At 39.9% G+C, this 17,175-nt stretch overlaps 1 long non-coding RNA gene across 1 annotated transcript; it reads left to right on the top strand.

The window, feature by feature from the left end:
• Window positions 1–330: 330 nt before the first annotated feature.
• LOC143695190 (uncharacterized) lies at window positions 331–16,471 on the top strand. Its single transcript, XR_013184214.1, has 3 exons — window positions 331–1,554; window positions 3,361–3,440; window positions 16,231–16,471. It is a non-coding gene; the product is annotated as an uncharacterized LOC143695190 (long non-coding RNA).
• Window positions 16,472–17,175: the final 704 nt, after the last annotated feature.

The following is a 17,175-nucleotide window of genomic DNA, read 5'->3' as shown; positions in this document are numbered from 1 at the left end:
CGGAGCGCCCGGCGCGCGGGGCGAGGGGGCAGCGGCGAGCCGACCGGGCCGCGCGCCAGAGTGGCAGTGGCAGAGCCAATAGGAAACTGCAGTCCTTCGGCAGCGAGCCAATCAGCGGGCGGCGCAAGGAGGAGAGGCGGGCTTCGCTGCGCCCTGTCCGGGGAGGCGGGGCTACGAAGGACGGACAACACGGCGGACCAATGGGAGGCGGCGGCCGCCCCGGGCTGGCCGCGATCTGCAGGGGTGTTTCCTGTGCTGGGGAAAGAGGCGGGGCCGACCGTGATTGGCAGTAGTGTTGAGCGGTCGGTCCGACAGCCAATCCGCGCCTCACACACACAGACGGGGGAGGCAAGGCGGGGGAGCTGTGTATTCGGCGGCGAGAGTAAGGGGGAAGGAGGGGCACTGAGAAGATGGGCAGGCAGTTTGCCTAATCAGCGCAAAGCCCCTGCTGACGAACACTACCGGCTGACGTTGCGTTCGCCCGGTTCCTTCGGGGCGGGGCCCGCCCCTAGCGCGCGGAGCTGGCGGCGGCTGCCATTGGCCGGGGGGGAGGGCGCGCGGGGGGGTGGGGACGGAGCGCGCGCCGCAGAGGAAGTAAACAACTCGCCAGCGCGAGCGGCCGGTGCGAAGGCGGGGGGCGTGAGGGACTGCGCGTGACTCCCCGTCAGGGCGCCATGTCCGACCCCGGGGTTCTGCCTCACTCGCCCTCACGGACCCCACAGATCTTCTCAGCCTCTAAAAGCCACTCACAATACCCACAGACTCTGTTATAGCCCCCACACAGCCCCTCAAAACCCTCACAGACTCTCATAGCCTCCCTCAAAGCCCTCACAGATTCTCTCATAGCCTCCTCAGGATCCTCACAAGCCCCCACAGCACCCTCAGAACCCTCACAGCCCCCTCACGCCTCGCTTCCTGCGCTGGCAGAGGCAGCGAGGTGTTGGTGACGTGCAGTGGGTTGTTTATTTTCGAATCCCTGCTGTGCTGTGTCACCCTTGTCTCGGGTGCGGGATTGCCCGCCGCCAGTCGCAGTGGGGTGACAATCCGCGTTACTCCTGTGACCGCTGGGCAATCATTGCCTGTGGGATCCGAGCAGGCCACTGACATAATTCCTAGGGTTTAGGTCAAAATACGAAGAGTGAAGAGCAAAATCATTCTGTTTCACGGTTAATGGGCATTTCTGTGACGTTAAAATCTCCGCTCCCTTTAGATGAATTGCACTGATTAAATACAGCGCTGGATGTTATTACATGTACACCTGCCCCACCGTTTCAGAGTCAAATTTGGAGGGCGGGGAGTTCTCTCTCATTTCCAGTTCTCTCCCCACTTCCCCAACACTTTCTTCCCCTGGTACTTCATTCCTCCTTTTGCCCGCTCGCCGATGTCCTCCCAGGGGACACTGTCCAGGTTGTGGGCAGAGCACACGGCGGGTCAGTGACAGCCCTGAACCCGAGCCATGTTCCTGTGCTGTGCTGTGGGGTGCGTAAACTGCAGGGCAGGGCAGGGTGTTGGCCACGGATGCTGTTCCTGGTGCCTTCTCACTCCCTGCCAAAGGTACGTTTTATTTGAGTTAGGAGACTGGTATTTGTCTACCAGTCACGTCAAGTGTAAAAATAATCCTTTTCCTGTAATACAACAGCAAAGATAATTTCCCTAGCCAGTAATTTTGACCACACATCTCTTTACTTTCTGTCTTGATTTGCTTTCAAGGTCATTCTTGGACTCCCTCCCCTATGATTCATTATGAGATGACAACTCTCAACAATTCCTGACACCAGCTTCCATCACCAACTTGTTTTGTTTTGGGATAAATAGCCCTATGTTTTCTTTCATTCTGCCTCTCAGGTGTGGGAAAAGATATTTTTTGAAGTCCAGTAACTCAATTTGAAAGCTGACATGCCAAGCCTTGTACTTGCCACATTGATTGCTTATGTCTCATTTTTTTTCATAATTCTCTATTCACTGGCTGCTCACAGTGTTGAAGCTGCACTCTTTTGGTTTATGTTTTTACATCATCTAACATAGCATATTCCTGTACATGATTAGCAGTCCTAAGTGTTATGGCAGTGCAGTAAATAGATTGTAACTGCAGAAATGTATTTATTCCCAAAACAAGAATTATTAACTAGAATACTGAGATTAAATATAGTTTTTAAAGCCATTCAGACATGTTGGCACAAAAATACACAACTAAACTCTCCATTAGTTAATGGTGTCATGAATTAACTGTACAATTATATTGCATTATATTGTTAATAGCCCTTGGTAGAATTGAACTGGTTTCTGAAGATTAATTCCTTTTATTTTTCATTCTTTTCTACCTGGTCCATCAGTTGGGTGAGGCTGAGATTTCCTTAATTGTTTGAGTTTCATTCTGTACTTTTACATTAAAATTTAAAGTGGTTTTAAATGTATAGAGCAAGGTGAACTTTGTTCATTGCATGCTTAGTTGGGCTGGTTGCTGAAGGATATACATGGGAAGAAGAAAGGAAAACTTTTGAAAGAAAGGGCTTGGGTTCTTTTTTTTTGTTTATTTTTTTTTTAGTCATCAACCTCTGGGCTTGCTTGACAGTAACTGAATAATCTGTCCCTGTAAGAAGAAACATATCACTGTTTTCTGGTCTCTTTTAAAGTCCTTTGCTCTTACATTGCACTTCAGTGCTTTTGCTAGGGAGTTGAGAAAGCCACCCATGCATAATTAAGTCATGCAGAATTTTGGGGTGGTGGACACATGTGATCAGACCCGGAGGGACCTGCAGAAACAGAATTATTTAAAATGGATTTTTCCACTAGGTTCTCTCTGGCTTAAAAGGAGTGCTTAGCATTCCTGAAAACTTAATTTGTTCATGTTTTCCTATGTGACTACTGAAAAATACTTACTGAAAGTACAAGGTAATCTATAATTTGCATACTCCTTCTCAACTTTCATTAGTAGAAAGAACAACTATTTGTTTTCTCTCTCTTTGAATAAATATTGTTTAGAGTCTTTTGTGCAGTTGTGGAATCAAAATTACTGGTTTCCTGTAGTAATGATTTTTTATTTTTGTAGCTTATATAAAACATTTAAGTATACCTGTTAGTGTATTATACCCTTCCATTACTGAGATAATTGTCTATGGGATTGGATCTAATTTTACTATCTTTTTTGTCACAAATGATTGTAACTTTCACAAACTTCTGTAGGTTTCTTTCTTACCATTTCTCGGGCTACTCGTCTGGCACATGGCCATAGTTCACTTTGTAAAGTCAGTGCCCCACTTTTTATATAGAATCACCTTTATAGTCTTCACTTTTGTTTACAGAAACCAACATAGCCTGTGTATGAAATGTTTCCTTAGCTGTGGGTGCATTGTCTTTCAGAGGAAGAGAAATCAAGATCCCCTCCACACGTCTCTTGATCTTCACCAGACTTGAAGAACCTGTAGTTCTTAGAGCTGCAGGTATGTTTGCTTTGTGTTTCATGTATTTGCTCTTTCTACCCTACCAACTGTCTGCATGAAGCAGGCACTGTCAAAGGCCAAAAATTTGAAACCATTTCTTTCAGTTTCCAGTATAAGTGGCTGTAATGTGTGTAATAGAAAGCAGTCAAGCTATTGGTAGTCATATTGTTGACCCAAATGGAGGGCCAAATATGTCATCTGTGGCTGAAGTACTGAGGAACAAGGAATGAGTTCCTGCAGGGATCTCTGAAATTCCACAAAGAGTGATATTATTAATTTAGTTAAGATATAAGAAGTAAATGGTTTTGGATGTGATGTTGCATGATTTATTGCTCATATATTCTAGTTACAACAGCCTGTCTTATGCCCATCCTCAGTTACATCTACAGGAGTAATTACCCAATAAAAAACAGAAAGGAAATCAGATTTGTTGAGTAGTAGAACACAATCCTGGCTCAGTCATGCTTATGACATGTTCATAAAAGAAAAGGAACTGGAGAAATTACCTCTGTAGAAATTTAGAATAAAAATATCCCAGAAGTATTTAGCAACCAAAGGATGTTAAGTGAAAGGTAAGATTCACAGTTTTTAATTGTATGTGTTACATTTTCATTAATCATATATTTCTATGCATTTGTGCAAAATAAATTAATGTAATTGTTCATAATGTGTATTTATGGCCCAAATTCTTCCCTCATTTTTACCTTCCATCTCCAGAGTAGCCTGCTCTCATTAAGTTCTTAGCAGTTCTGCTCTCACAGCAGGTCATACGGTGATTTTTACAAAAGGCAAAGTTAGCTCACAAAATCAAAGAGAACAGTGGTTTTAAATTACCAGTTAGCATGGGTCATTCTGCAGATGGGCAAGTGTCCCTGTCCCCTGTATGTCAGTGGAATAAGAAAATAAAACTATTGTACCATTTCTTAACCAAGATCCAGAGGAGAGTAACACCCTGTGTTTAAGGTACACATAGGGAGTTCTAAGTTGTCACTTCAGTTTGCAGCAGGCTTGCCCTACTTCCATGAGCAAATCTCTCCTTCTACCTTGTTTCAATCCCTTGGTCATTTAATGGAAATAAGAATTCCTCTCTTTCTCAAAAGAGTGTTTTAAAGATAAAATCTGTTCATGACAAAGAACCTCACACATTTTGGTATCAAGGGTTGTATAAAATTATTCTAAAGCCAGCCTGAGGGCTTCCTTCTTCCCTACAGCTGTGTAGAATCCACTCTACACAGAGTGGATTCTAAGTGCTCCAAGAGTCCTCTACACGTGCATTGCCCAGCATGAGCTACATGGGGTCTTATTTCTCTCATCCAGGTCTTTCTTGCTGTGCTGAAATCAGATTCTGGAACCTTCACAGCAATTGTGATGATGCTCACTTATGAAAATGTACAGATTTGAATTTAAGGTTTTCAGGCACAAAGATTAAAGGCAGACCTATTAAAGAGTTCCCAGTTTAAGTTAGAGGGAGCTGTGGGTGCTCAGCACCTCTCTGATAATGAGGATTTGGTTGTTTATTTGTTCCATTATACTCCTTTCACCATCTATCTAATCCTATCACATCATTGTCTACAGAAATACTCAGACCCTTGGTTTCTTTACTGTTTTGTATAATTGGGGATGGTGTCACCACGCAGTGAAAAGAGCCACAGAATGCTGTTTTTCAAAGGCATACACTCACATTTGCACAACGTTTTCTCACTGGGTCATGAATGAATAGTAAGATTATTCTGCCTGTTTGTTTTCCTATTGATGGATAGTTGCTGTTTGGGATGTACAGGTTTAGGATTATGTGTGATATTATGCAACTCTGCTAGTGAAAGAAACATAAATGTGCCCTTTTGTTATACACAGTTTGGCCATATGTCCAGGTCATTGAGACAGGGAAATTACTAAAGCAACCAGACTCTTACTCACTAATTTCCCAGATTGTCTTTGAAGAATAGCAGAGTGGAACAGAAACTAAAGATACCCATTTATATAACTGGAAATGAAAATGGTATCATTAATATCAGTTTTCAGCTATTCATGGTATTCTGTTATTGTAAATCAAAATCTTTTGTTTCCAGACTGAGTGCAAATGAACGAACCTTTCCTATTACCTTCTTTGCAGTACATCCTATCTACCAAAAGGTGTTTTGTATCAATTAGCTAGTATGTCTTTAATTCTTTGATTTTGAAAAATTATTAGCAGAAGTAAATGCCCTCTAGATAGTTTATAAATGAGAACTTTCAGCTTTTTGCACAAGTTTGATGAATCCTAGAATCTATCCTCATTGCTTGAGTAAGAAAATCTGGGACCGTGTTCGGAGAAAGACTGACATGACTTGGAGAAGTGAGTCTGTTGCTGGGTGCTGATTGCCCACTGTTTGCTGGTTGGTGATGGAGTCAGAATTCCAGGCAATGCCTCTGCAGGTGCCACAGGCAAAGGTGAGGATTGCTGCTCTGACTGGAAGTGAGCCAGTTCTGGAGATGTGACTGCCAGGGAGGGCACTGTGCTGCTCACTGCCACGAAAGCCTGGCCTGATAGACTGTGGCACCAGGGTTTATAGTACTAGTAGCAATCTGTAGCAGCACCAGGATTAATTTCATCTTCCCCCACCAAAAAAAGAAAGGCCTTTTTGATGCCCAAACAAGGACATGAGGAATTTGAGATAAGGCCAGAGGAAAAGGTAACAGACAAAACACGGATGAACAATGATAGAAAGGGAAGAGCAGAATGATTGTGGAGCATTTTGGTAGTTGTAATTGCGGTGAAGGAATGAGGCAAGTATTGTCTGTAACTTTTGCTGGTGTTGATGTTATTTTGATTTTGGTGCAGGGAATTCTTTTGGTTGATGGAAGCAAAGTTTGTGATGAATGTGTATTTTAATGATAATTCTTAAACATATGGTACCCAGCGGTGGGGGATGGAATGGGTTTGGTTTCTGGCAGAGGCAGTGTGGTGTTGGTGACACGCAATGGGTTGTATACTTTGGTAGGCTTGGGTAGCTGGGCCTAGGGGCTACACGGGTGGCTTCTGTGAGCAGCTGCCAGGAAATGCCCCCATGTTTGCCCTTCTGGAAAGTGCCGAGGACGTGGCTTTGTACCCGTCCTTGGGAGGGCGCCGGGCGGCGGCCGGGAGCGCCTCTGGACCCGCAGGGGGACGGACAGACGGACGGACGGACGGACGGACGGACGGACGGACGGCGCGCCCCTCCTGGCGCTCCCGGAGCGAGCTTCAGGGAGTGCCCCTGACTGTGGGAATGCCGTGAGCTCCAGAGAACCCGTAATTTCCGCTTCCCAAAGGTGCGGTGAAAATACCTTCATCTTTCTGTAAGGAATGATTTTACATGTGCAGCATGAAACCACAGACATCTCGGACAGCACATACCAAATGCGCTGCTTTGCTGTTTGACATCATTAGCAGAGATGATTTCGTTAGTATATATGAGTCTGGTTTAATTATTGCAAAGGGAATTAGTGCTCAGTGCTTCGGTGCCCCTCACGAAGTCAGTGCTTGCCTGACACACTTGGGAACACAGGGTGAGGCGGATCTGTTCCAGGATGGGACAAAACGTGGCCATGCCCGTTCGGAGCGGCTCAGTGAGAAGTTGTGACTCAGAGGCATCCTCTGAATCATATTTCCCCTGAGCTGTAGCATTGCACAAGTGGGGAGTGTGCCATCAGACCCTGCCAGATGGAGCACGTTCCTTCCTTCATGTCCAGCCAGTTCCCTGTGCTGACACAGAAGGGAGCAGAATGACGATTGTGTTTGCTTCTGACCCAAATTCTCCCCACTTCTCCACTTGCTCATGGAAGGAAATAATTTCTCTTCGAGGTTGGCTCATTAATTTAGTGCCCTTAGCAAAGCTTTGAGGAAGGGTGGCACAGAATGCAGGAATGCCTTTCTACTTCCATGCAGAACTCTGTGACCATCAGATGCCCAGAGTATATTTTATCTGCTCATGTGTAGGCAGGTGGGATATTTTGCTCACTTGTCAGCTCTGAAACTAGTGCTTGTTCCTTGGGCACTCACTTTTCATTCTATAGGAAGCAAATCTGTCACAGTGAGAGAAGGTATCAGCAATGCATACATGACTTGCAAAGGACCATTCAAGTTTGATTCCCAGCAGACTTGGCAATAATCACCAATATGATTAGACAAATCTGAGTTCTTATGCATTTTTTTAAGCAAACAAGTTGCACTCACATGGAAACCAACAAAAATACACTTTTTGTCAGTTAAATTTAAGAATTAAGGTTAGCATAATCAAATAATCAGCCAATCAGCTAATTGAGCTCTGCAATGACTTCTAACAGATTCAGGCAGCAGATTTAGCAGATGAGAAGTGATTTATCTGTAAATAAAATTGAGATTAAAGTGCTCATTTGTTAATATCAGATCAGCTAGCAATGCAAAGGTCTGTTGTTGTTGATGTCTAAAGAGGTTAATGATTCTTGTAGCCAACTGGGAATCAAACACTGAGAATTCCTACTTTGGGAACAACAGTCATTCTTTGTGAAGCCTGGCAGTAAATAGCATTTTTTAAATTTCTTGGTTTATGAAGAAGGAGAATCTATAATAAATAGGATAGTGTGTATTGAAATAGGTTATTTCAGTGTTAAAAATCGATACTTTTCTAGTAAAATTTTCCGAGGACTTTACCTGAACCATTTGCTAAAGGGACAAATTATGCCCTTGTCAATGCATAAGGAAATACCAATTGCTCAGTTTAGCTTGTTTTTACATTCTTCTCTTTGGACCCATGTGAAAGCATTAATAGAGGTGAGTTGTTCAAAGAAATGTCACAGTTTCTTCTTTGCTGTCTCTTGTGGGTTTTTTCTCCAAAAAGCATTAGTATTGCTGTCTAGAGAGACAGTTTCAGTTAGTGTATTTATTAAGTTTAAAGTTTACATTTATAGATCAAGACAAAAAACAAAGTAAATCTCTTGATGTCTAGATTTTTTATCTCTGACATAATGAATTAAGAGCACAGCTCGACTGATTGTTCACTATACTCAGAGCTTAATAAACTCAGCCTGCTAACCCTGAAATTTCTCCTTGTAATGAAAAAATGTAAATCAATGTTCACACAGTTCTAATTTCTTTCATTGTCAAACCCAGTCATATACTGGAGAAGGGTGACCTAGTCAATCATTTGCTCAGATACAGAGACTGTTTTTCTTTCAGGAATTTGCACTGAAGTTACCTGCACCATTTGAAGCTGTACCCAGGTACTCGATGTGCAACAATTTACAGCTGACTCAGAGCAGCTCAGTGCAAAAAAACAAAGTGACTAATCTCTTTGTAGAACTGAGGCTTTGCAACGTTGCTCTGAGTCATCATAACAGCTCAAAGTGCCTTGACTTAGTTCAGAAATAAATAGATTTAAACAGAGCACTCAGTTTCAAAACAAACATTACTTCTGGTCCTGTCAAAGTGACCTTGTTAACCCCATTTTACAGCAAAGGGTCACTGATACACAGGGTCATTCTAAATCTCCAGAGCCCAAAAAGTTAAGGGAAAATATGGATGAAAGAAGGAAGGCAAAAATACTTTCTTACCAATTAGGAGTGCCACACAAAGAGAGTGGGAGCAGTCATTTGCCTAATAGAAAGAATGAACTGAAAGAATAACATGGGAATTGGTGGCATTAGAATATGTAGGAAGAGGCAAGGGAGATATTTAAAGGTTGCCTGTTCCAAACATATTTTAGCCACTCTTAATTATTCCTTCACATTCTAAGATCAAATAAATAAATAACTAAACTAAACAGTAACATTAATCCTATGTTATTTGGCAATTCTCTTTGTGTTACAAATTAATGGCCCTCTTATCTTTATGCTGCTATCTTAAGGGTAAATATTAGTACAAGTGGAGCCAGAATCTCTTCTGAAATGGATAAGTGCTGTGTGACTTTGTTTTCCTGAGCTGCTTTGCCTCAGTGTAACAGGAGTTCAGTTTTGCCAGTGGGTCTGTGTAGTAATGCCCAATACCCATGCACAAGGCACCTTCACTGGGGAGCAAGTATTTCAGAACAGAAAAGAGCATTCATATACAACTTATAAATTATAGATATCTAAATTAACAGATTTAATCATTAGATAATCAGTGGTAGCACTGACTATATTATATAGGGCTTGAGGTAATAATTTGATTTCTTCCACATATACTACCACATCTCTGTAATTAATTTATACATAGGTATTGAAAAAGATTTTTATAATAATAGTCTCATTTATTGTCTCATTTCATACAGGCTGCAATTGCTGCAATAGTGGGAAAGGTACATAAATCTAACAAAACTTCAGATATGAGCAATGTCTTGTTTTGAGTCACAAAATTAGCAAGAGGTAACATGTTCATTAATGTTAAGAAAGGATGTTTGTTTAAATGCTTTTTTGCTTGAGGAAGGATCATGTATTATCTCAGAAATGAAGCAGATTTGGGCCCAGTCTGTACTTGAATGGAAGATGTGTAATAAAAATTCATCATATTACAAGAAAGGATGTCTGTGCTTGGGTTTGGTGGTTATTGCTGAGTCAGTCCCTGCTCTGGTGGGAAGGAAACATTTCTGAGCTGGAATTGCATCCCAGAGTCATTCACTGGTTAGGTTAAATTAGGATCCACACTGTGTGGCATTACATTTAGGAAAGCTTTTTTCTTGAATTTTCAGCTGTATTCTCATAACAACAATAGGAAATGTGCAAAGTTTGACAGTATTAAAATAATGTAATACAGTATAAAATAATAAAATAAAATAAAATAATGGGATACCATATTAAAATAATGTAAATATACATAAAGTGTTATTAATGATTGATACCTTCCATTTTGTCTTCAGCATAAGTAGCACACCATGGTCCTCATTACAGTTTCTCTGTCTGCTGATCTCTTTGTTGCTCATAGACTTTTTACTTGTTAAAAAAATAGAGGAAAATTGATAAAACATTTAAAATAAGTAAATGTTAATTGTATCACATCTACAATACAAATATAAACCTCATAAAGGGCGCTTCAAATGAGCTGAAAATAAGGAACTGTAGAAAACTGAGATGGGAAGATAAAAGGACAGTAACGGCAGCACTGACAAAAATCTGCTGGCATTTGTACAGAATAAATCAAAAAATTATTTAAAGCCTGTTAGTCCATAAGATCATAAAATACAAGAAATACAGACCTTTGCAAGGAGAGTATAATTATTGCATTTTTGAAATTGCATTCTTCCTGAATCAAAATTTCCTCCAAATCTGACAATTAGGGTATTATGTAAAATTCACCTTTGTGGATACACACTTTTAGAACCACATTGTGGTCCCAAAATTATAGTTGTTTTTATGAGGTTGAATTTGAGTTTTTTCTTGTTTTTCCAAAGCTGCTTTGGAATCCATAAGATTTAATTTCTGTTGATTGTTCACTCTGTCATTGATGTAGCTCTCAACTTTTCACACACAAAAAAAATAGATTAATTTAACATTGACATTGCTGAAGATAAAAGGGAAAGGTAATTTGTGAAACTTAGGAAAATAAAATATACATGGAAATTCTCACTATAAAATCCTTTGCTCCATTCCTGTTTATTTTGCTGCTATCGATTAATTCAAAACCCTTTTATCTTTATCCAGAAATCTTGTGTTTCTACTCAGCTGAGAAACACATCCTCTGCTGTTTCATTACAGTTTCTGTCTTGAAATCACCTTTTCAGTCCTTGTCAGAGTGAATTCCCTGTTGCTGGGGCCATGAGACCCCTGGCCCTGCTGAAAAGCACTCGCTGGGCAGGAATTTGGCTTTTAGTGACATGAGACTCTCAACTCTGGGATCCAGAAAGCTGCTGGCCCTGGAAATTACCCCATTTATGAACCACTGTTGCACTTCTCTTTAGATTGGAAGCCAAAAATACTATAATGGCTACAAGGTCTGCAAAGTAGTTTGCCTGCTTTGGGAATAATATTTAAATGTCATGAATGAAGTTAGCGTTATTATCTATCATGAATCTGAAGATTGAAAAAACAGAACAGTGTTTCATAATATCTTTGGGGAATAGTCTGACAAATAGATCTGCAATTAGGGATCATTTCCTGACGACTTTGGTGTTTTCTGGAAAGATTGTGTAATGTTGATAATGAGTTGTTGGATTATATTCACACTTAAATCATTTAAACTATCTTTGCCTCTTGTGTGGAAAAAGAAATGAGGTATTTTTAGAGGGGTTTTGATGTGTTTCCAAATTTTGGGGGTAAAGGAACTTGCTATAGAGTAGAAGAAATGTTACTTTGGGTGGGATTTTTCATAGAAAGTCTTACTCTATTTCATGAGAGAGCTGACAGAGATTAGTTTTCACATGAATATCAGATAATATTCTGCAACAACATCATGTTATGATATTTTTAAAATAATTGCTGGCTGGAGTAATGAGTAAGTACAGAAAACAAAGACAACTGCGCAAGGCTGCTCGTATTTGCATGGGCGAGCTAAAAGATGTGTTTAATTGCAATAATTCTCAAAGTTCTTGTAAACAACTATTACATTTCTTAGGAAAACATGCTTGATACTTTTTAATCTAATTATAAATATAAATATTTTTGCTACTCACAGAGTTATTTAAGTTTTCTGCTTGTGTCTACAGTCCTCCACTAGAGCTGCTGGGAGTGGGTGCAGCCTGAACTGGGAAGCCAGGGTGGAGTCCTGTGCTCCTGTATGCTTGTTTTCTATCTGCAAGCCTTGCAAACAGAATTCTGTCTTACACTTTTAGAGCAAAAAGGGAGGGAAAGTTGTACTTTCATTGCAAAGCAATTACTTACAGGATGACTAACTTCCTTGTGAGACTCAACCTTAGCTGCACAGTAAATCTAGAGCAGCTTTGGGGAAAGTAAGATCACTTGAGAGAGACAGGAATTACTTTGAAATTTATATTTATGTTGCATTAAAAGTTTTGTATCTTAAAACTGGATGTTTCTGTCAGTTTGTCACCTGCCTTATCTCTGAGCTTTGGTGCCTTCACAGAAATATGATAGCGTGTGCTTTTTGTGGGATGATATTTGTGAAATTATTTCTTGATTGATGTTACAGGAAATATTTCCAAAAGTTTGACAAGCTCCAACTGGTTAGGATCTCAAAGCACTGAAAGCTGGTGATGTCTAAACCTGCTTTGCTGAAAGTCAGATATAAATTTATTCAAAACTGAAGAATAGGTGACAAAGACTAACTTTTGATTCCAATACAGTAGGAAAACCTTCCCTGTAAAATCTCAGATAAGAACTATATTTTTCACAAGTATCTTCTAAAACTTCTTACACCTATGGATGTTTGCTTATTTGAAGTCTGAACTTGTTTGTCTAAAGTCTTATGCAAAAATTGATGCACTCAGTATTTCCATAGCTGGATGGAAATGTTTTTGGGCTTGATGTTGAATCTATAGAATGCTAAAATAATTGGTTATGGTCTGTCTGTACAAATTGGAATGTTTGTGCATATGTAACAATTGATGCCTGAAAATATTAAGATGAAATTGCATTTAGATGTTAGACTTAGATATTTAGAATTGTAAAAAGGAAAGATAGAGGTTTTGGTAAGTGGCTTTATTTTGTCTGTGATCCCATGCATTGAGGGTTTAATTTGAAGGGGTTAAGGGTGTTAGAGCCTTCCTGCAAGCAGAAGCAAGTAACAGTGCCAAGAATTTATAAATTTCTCTAAATTCTAAAGCATTAGCAGAGCTATTCCAGAAAAGGCAAGATTTGGACCCTTTGGCAGGATCTTGAATGAGAGAGACTCCCCTTCTGAGCATTTGCTGACACCGTTGAGTCAACACAACTGTCCTGGCTTGTTTTTTAAATATTTGTAGGGAGTTCACAGGTGATAAGATGACAACCAAGATAGAGAGTGTAGAAATGTATTGTTTGTGAACTTGTGTGTCACATGCAAGAACAAGGCTTTGGAGCAATAACAGTGGGCAGAGTTCATGAGTCAATAATCTGGGCAGGAGTGCAGCCTGCTGTAGGCACGGGACAGCAGCAGCACTCCAGGAGTCAACTGCTTGCTTGTTTGTAAAATAGTGCAGAATTTGCAAGAGTAACTGAATCCAGAAGCAAAATTTCTTTATAACTAAAAAATAAAGAAATTTTATTAGTTTTTTAGTTTTATTAACTAAAACTGGACGTTTACACCAAGGCAACAATATTTGTATCTATCATGGCCTGTTTCCACTGGCTCTGTAACAACAATAAAGTGAGGAGAAACATGCTAGTTAAGGGTCCATGGAGCCCAGGCTGGTGCAAGTGATGCAAATACTCCCAAACAGAAATAGTTATATAAAAGTTTGGGAAAAGTCTTAATTATGAAAATATGTTAGCAATCTGTAAGAATGTTGTAAACTTTCTGGGACAGTTTTTATCCAGACAAAACTGCAGCTGAATGGTTTTCTAATCTTCTATAGACAATAAATATAAATTGCTAATAGATCTCCTAAAATTATTATAAACTAAGCTGTAAACTGTAAACTAAAATAACGTCAATATAAAAAATTTAGATCAACAGAGATCCTTGATTTTTTATTTCCTTTTATGTTCCATGTAAAGATGGACAAATCTAATTTTGAGAGGGTCCTGTTTGGGAGATCCTATCTCATACTCTGTGGATGTCTAGAGAACTCAGCATTTACACCTTATAAAGTGAATTAATTCACAAAGCTGCTGTGCTTGGCTCAGTCCCTTTAAAATATTTAAGTGTATTTTATCACTAATTACTTTTCCAATAGGTCAGCTGTATCAAAGCACTATTTGCCTAATGGTGAACTGAATAAGTAATTTATTGTCAGTTGATAGAAAGGAGTGGCATTTCAAATGCTGTATTTATCTTGCATTCAATCACTGGAATGAAAAATGTTATATTAATATATATTAAATATATTTGATATTATACTAGTATGTTTACAATTGATAAAGTAGAAAATATTTGTGTCTCATCTTGAGGAAAACTGGACTTTTGTTTTTGCAGAAAGAGGATACAGGTCCCTAATAAAAATAACATATTTCATCTTTCTTCCATCCTATTGGCAAGTAATGATCATTTCTGTTTTCATACAATTTATTAACTTTTAAATTATCATTTATCCAATTACAGAGCAAACTGTTTACAGTTAAAACCTTTAAGCTAAAATTAGTTGCAGGTAATTTTAGTTGTATTTTAATAGACTACTTTTTGTGATTAACTATAAATAGTGGCTTACTGTAAAAAGTGTTACATGTTTCTTGAAACACTTTCCTTTTTTCTTTTCTTGAAACTAAACTGTTAACACTGTATATTTTCAGTTTTGAAAACTACAACAGTTTATAGATTTATTCACTGAATTGATATAGGAAGGAAGAAAGAAGTTATTGTGGTATTTTCTTGCCTGTCTTTTCTGGAAAGGGAAAAAAATATCTGTGAAACTTACATTTCTAGATAGAAATTCATCATTCTTGATTTCTTTTTTACGTCTGTAGCAATTTAGCAGGAACAGTAGGACTAAATAAAGTCAATCTTTTGGTATATGAGGCATAACATTTTTTGACTAATTAGTCACAAGTGTTTGTTCTTCATCAGCCATGATTCTTTACTTTATGATCTCCCATTTTTATTGGAATCCCACAAAAGGCAAAATTTTTACTACCTAAATTACTAAATTTACTGCAAAGATTCAAAAACACACTCTAGATTGATTTTAATATTCAGTTGCCCTAGAGCTTCAGAAAATATATGAGAGTAGAAGAGCTAATCCATGGAGTTATGGAGATTGGTAAGCAGCCAGCTCCAGCACTAACACAAATGGGTGGAAATAAAGCCAGCCAAGCAGGAAGAGGTGAGCCAGGTATGCTGTGCCATACAACTGGATGAGAGAAGCATGACACAAATGAAGTTTTAAAACATCCAAAAACCTGGCTGGTGAATAGATTCATGTGTTGTGTATGTCTCCTGTGTTTTCTAATGTCTCTTCACTGTTCATTTACTCATTAATGTAAAAGTAGTGAGATAGAGAGGATGGCACAGGACTGAAATATTAGCATTCATATAGTGGTGGGTTTTACACAATGGTCTACCAAGGCTTTTGCTGTTTCCAAAGTCTGTTTAGGAAGCAAAACCATCCTGATTTAAATTGTTATTCTTTCCTGAATCCTGTGGGGTTTACCTGCCATTGTGTGAATTGATCTAGTTCCCGTGATTTCTTTAAAGAATTTACTCTCCTTGGGATGAACACAGCACAGCTTTGGGAAATTAATCCAGATGGCTGTAAGCCAGCTAGAGCTGAATCAATAGTCCCCCATGTATTTTGATATTTCCTCTTCTGAAGTGTGATATGAGTTGTAAAAAGTAACCCTGATGAATGGTGTTCCACAGCATATTAGCAATTTTTCTCTCCATTTCATAGTTTTGTGATCACATTTCCTAACAATCAAACCTGGGTCGGTTTTGCAGGTCATCAGTTTATTTGTTTGCCATTCTCCTCATTCACAAGTAATACTCAGGCATCAAGTATTGGTTTTGTTTGTGCAGCAGGGCAGTGCAGCTTTGACACTCATCCTAAACTAGCTGTGCACTCATTAAAGATGGTTCCAATTCATCACCTGGTGGCCACTCAGGTCAGGCTCCAGCCAGCTGTTCCACTGGTGGGGACTCTGTGGGTGGGACAGGGGAAGGTCGGGGGACACAGGGAGTTCCTGAGTTCCCTTCAACTCTGCCCTTGTAAACAGAGCTTGGTCCTGCATACTGATTTCATCGGGCAGCCACTGTCAACACTGACATTTTCAATCTCTTTCTTTTATGTCACATTAGTGGAAAGTGACCTGTTGTGTTTGTGGAAGCTTGGAATCCCGCAGGAGAAGGATCACTCAGCACCATGGCGGTCTGCCAAGTACAGCTTGTTCTGTAGCCCAGCGCTAGAAGTTGCATTATCAACTGAAGCGCGGTGTCAGTTCAGCAGGAGGTGGGTTAGGCTGGTGATTAGCGACTTGTTGTGACCAGCGAGCCCCCCAGGGTACCCTGCCCCTCTGCTGCCGGCTCTTCCTTTCCTTTCCTTCCCTTCCCACTCCTGTCTTCTCTGCGCCCCCCCCAAACGCTGGGCTCAGGCTCTCCTGTCCCTGTGCCGTGCTCAGCGTCTGTCCTGAGCGCTGGCCGTGCTCTGATAGGAATAGTTCCTTAAATCCCTACGTTGTTCAGAAGTCATATGTTTTGTTCCACAAATGCCAAAAGTGTAAAATACATTAATTTGAATTTTAATTTCTGCTATCCTACTTCTTTGGTCTGTTTTATGAAGTCAGCAATCCTAATATTATCTCAAATTTTACCATGATAATAAATCCATATAATCAATACAGAGTAGTAAAATAGTTTAGCCAGTAGAAAAGGGAAGTAGCTTAAATAAGTGTCTTGCAGATGGAAAAGACATAATGTGTGCTAAAAATACAAATGTGTTTGTATTGTTCCAGGAATTCCTGATTAGCAAGAACAAACTGAGGGTAGAGTAGGATTTACATGAGAAGGTTTAAACTTGAGTAGCAGTAGGAAAGGATGTACTTGAACCCGTGTTTAAAGAGTGCTTACTACAGACAGACAACATAAAACAAATTGTCAGGCAGAGCAGAGTCATCTGACTTTTGTCCAAGCTCCCAACCTCTAAAACTCCTCATGGGCTTGCTTTTAGCTGCAGCTCTCAAATCTGTGGCTATTCTTTGTGGAATAGACCAGGACTGCATATGGAGAATGTCGACTTTTCCCAGG

Source organism: Agelaius phoeniceus, chromosome 14 (genome assembly GCF_051311805.1).
Source record: "Agelaius phoeniceus isolate bAgePho1 chromosome 14, bAgePho1.hap1, whole genome shotgun sequence".
Lineage (NCBI taxonomy): Eukaryota > Metazoa > Chordata > Aves > Passeriformes > Icteridae > Agelaius > Agelaius phoeniceus.
This window is presented reverse-complemented; position numbering and strand designations above follow the sequence as displayed.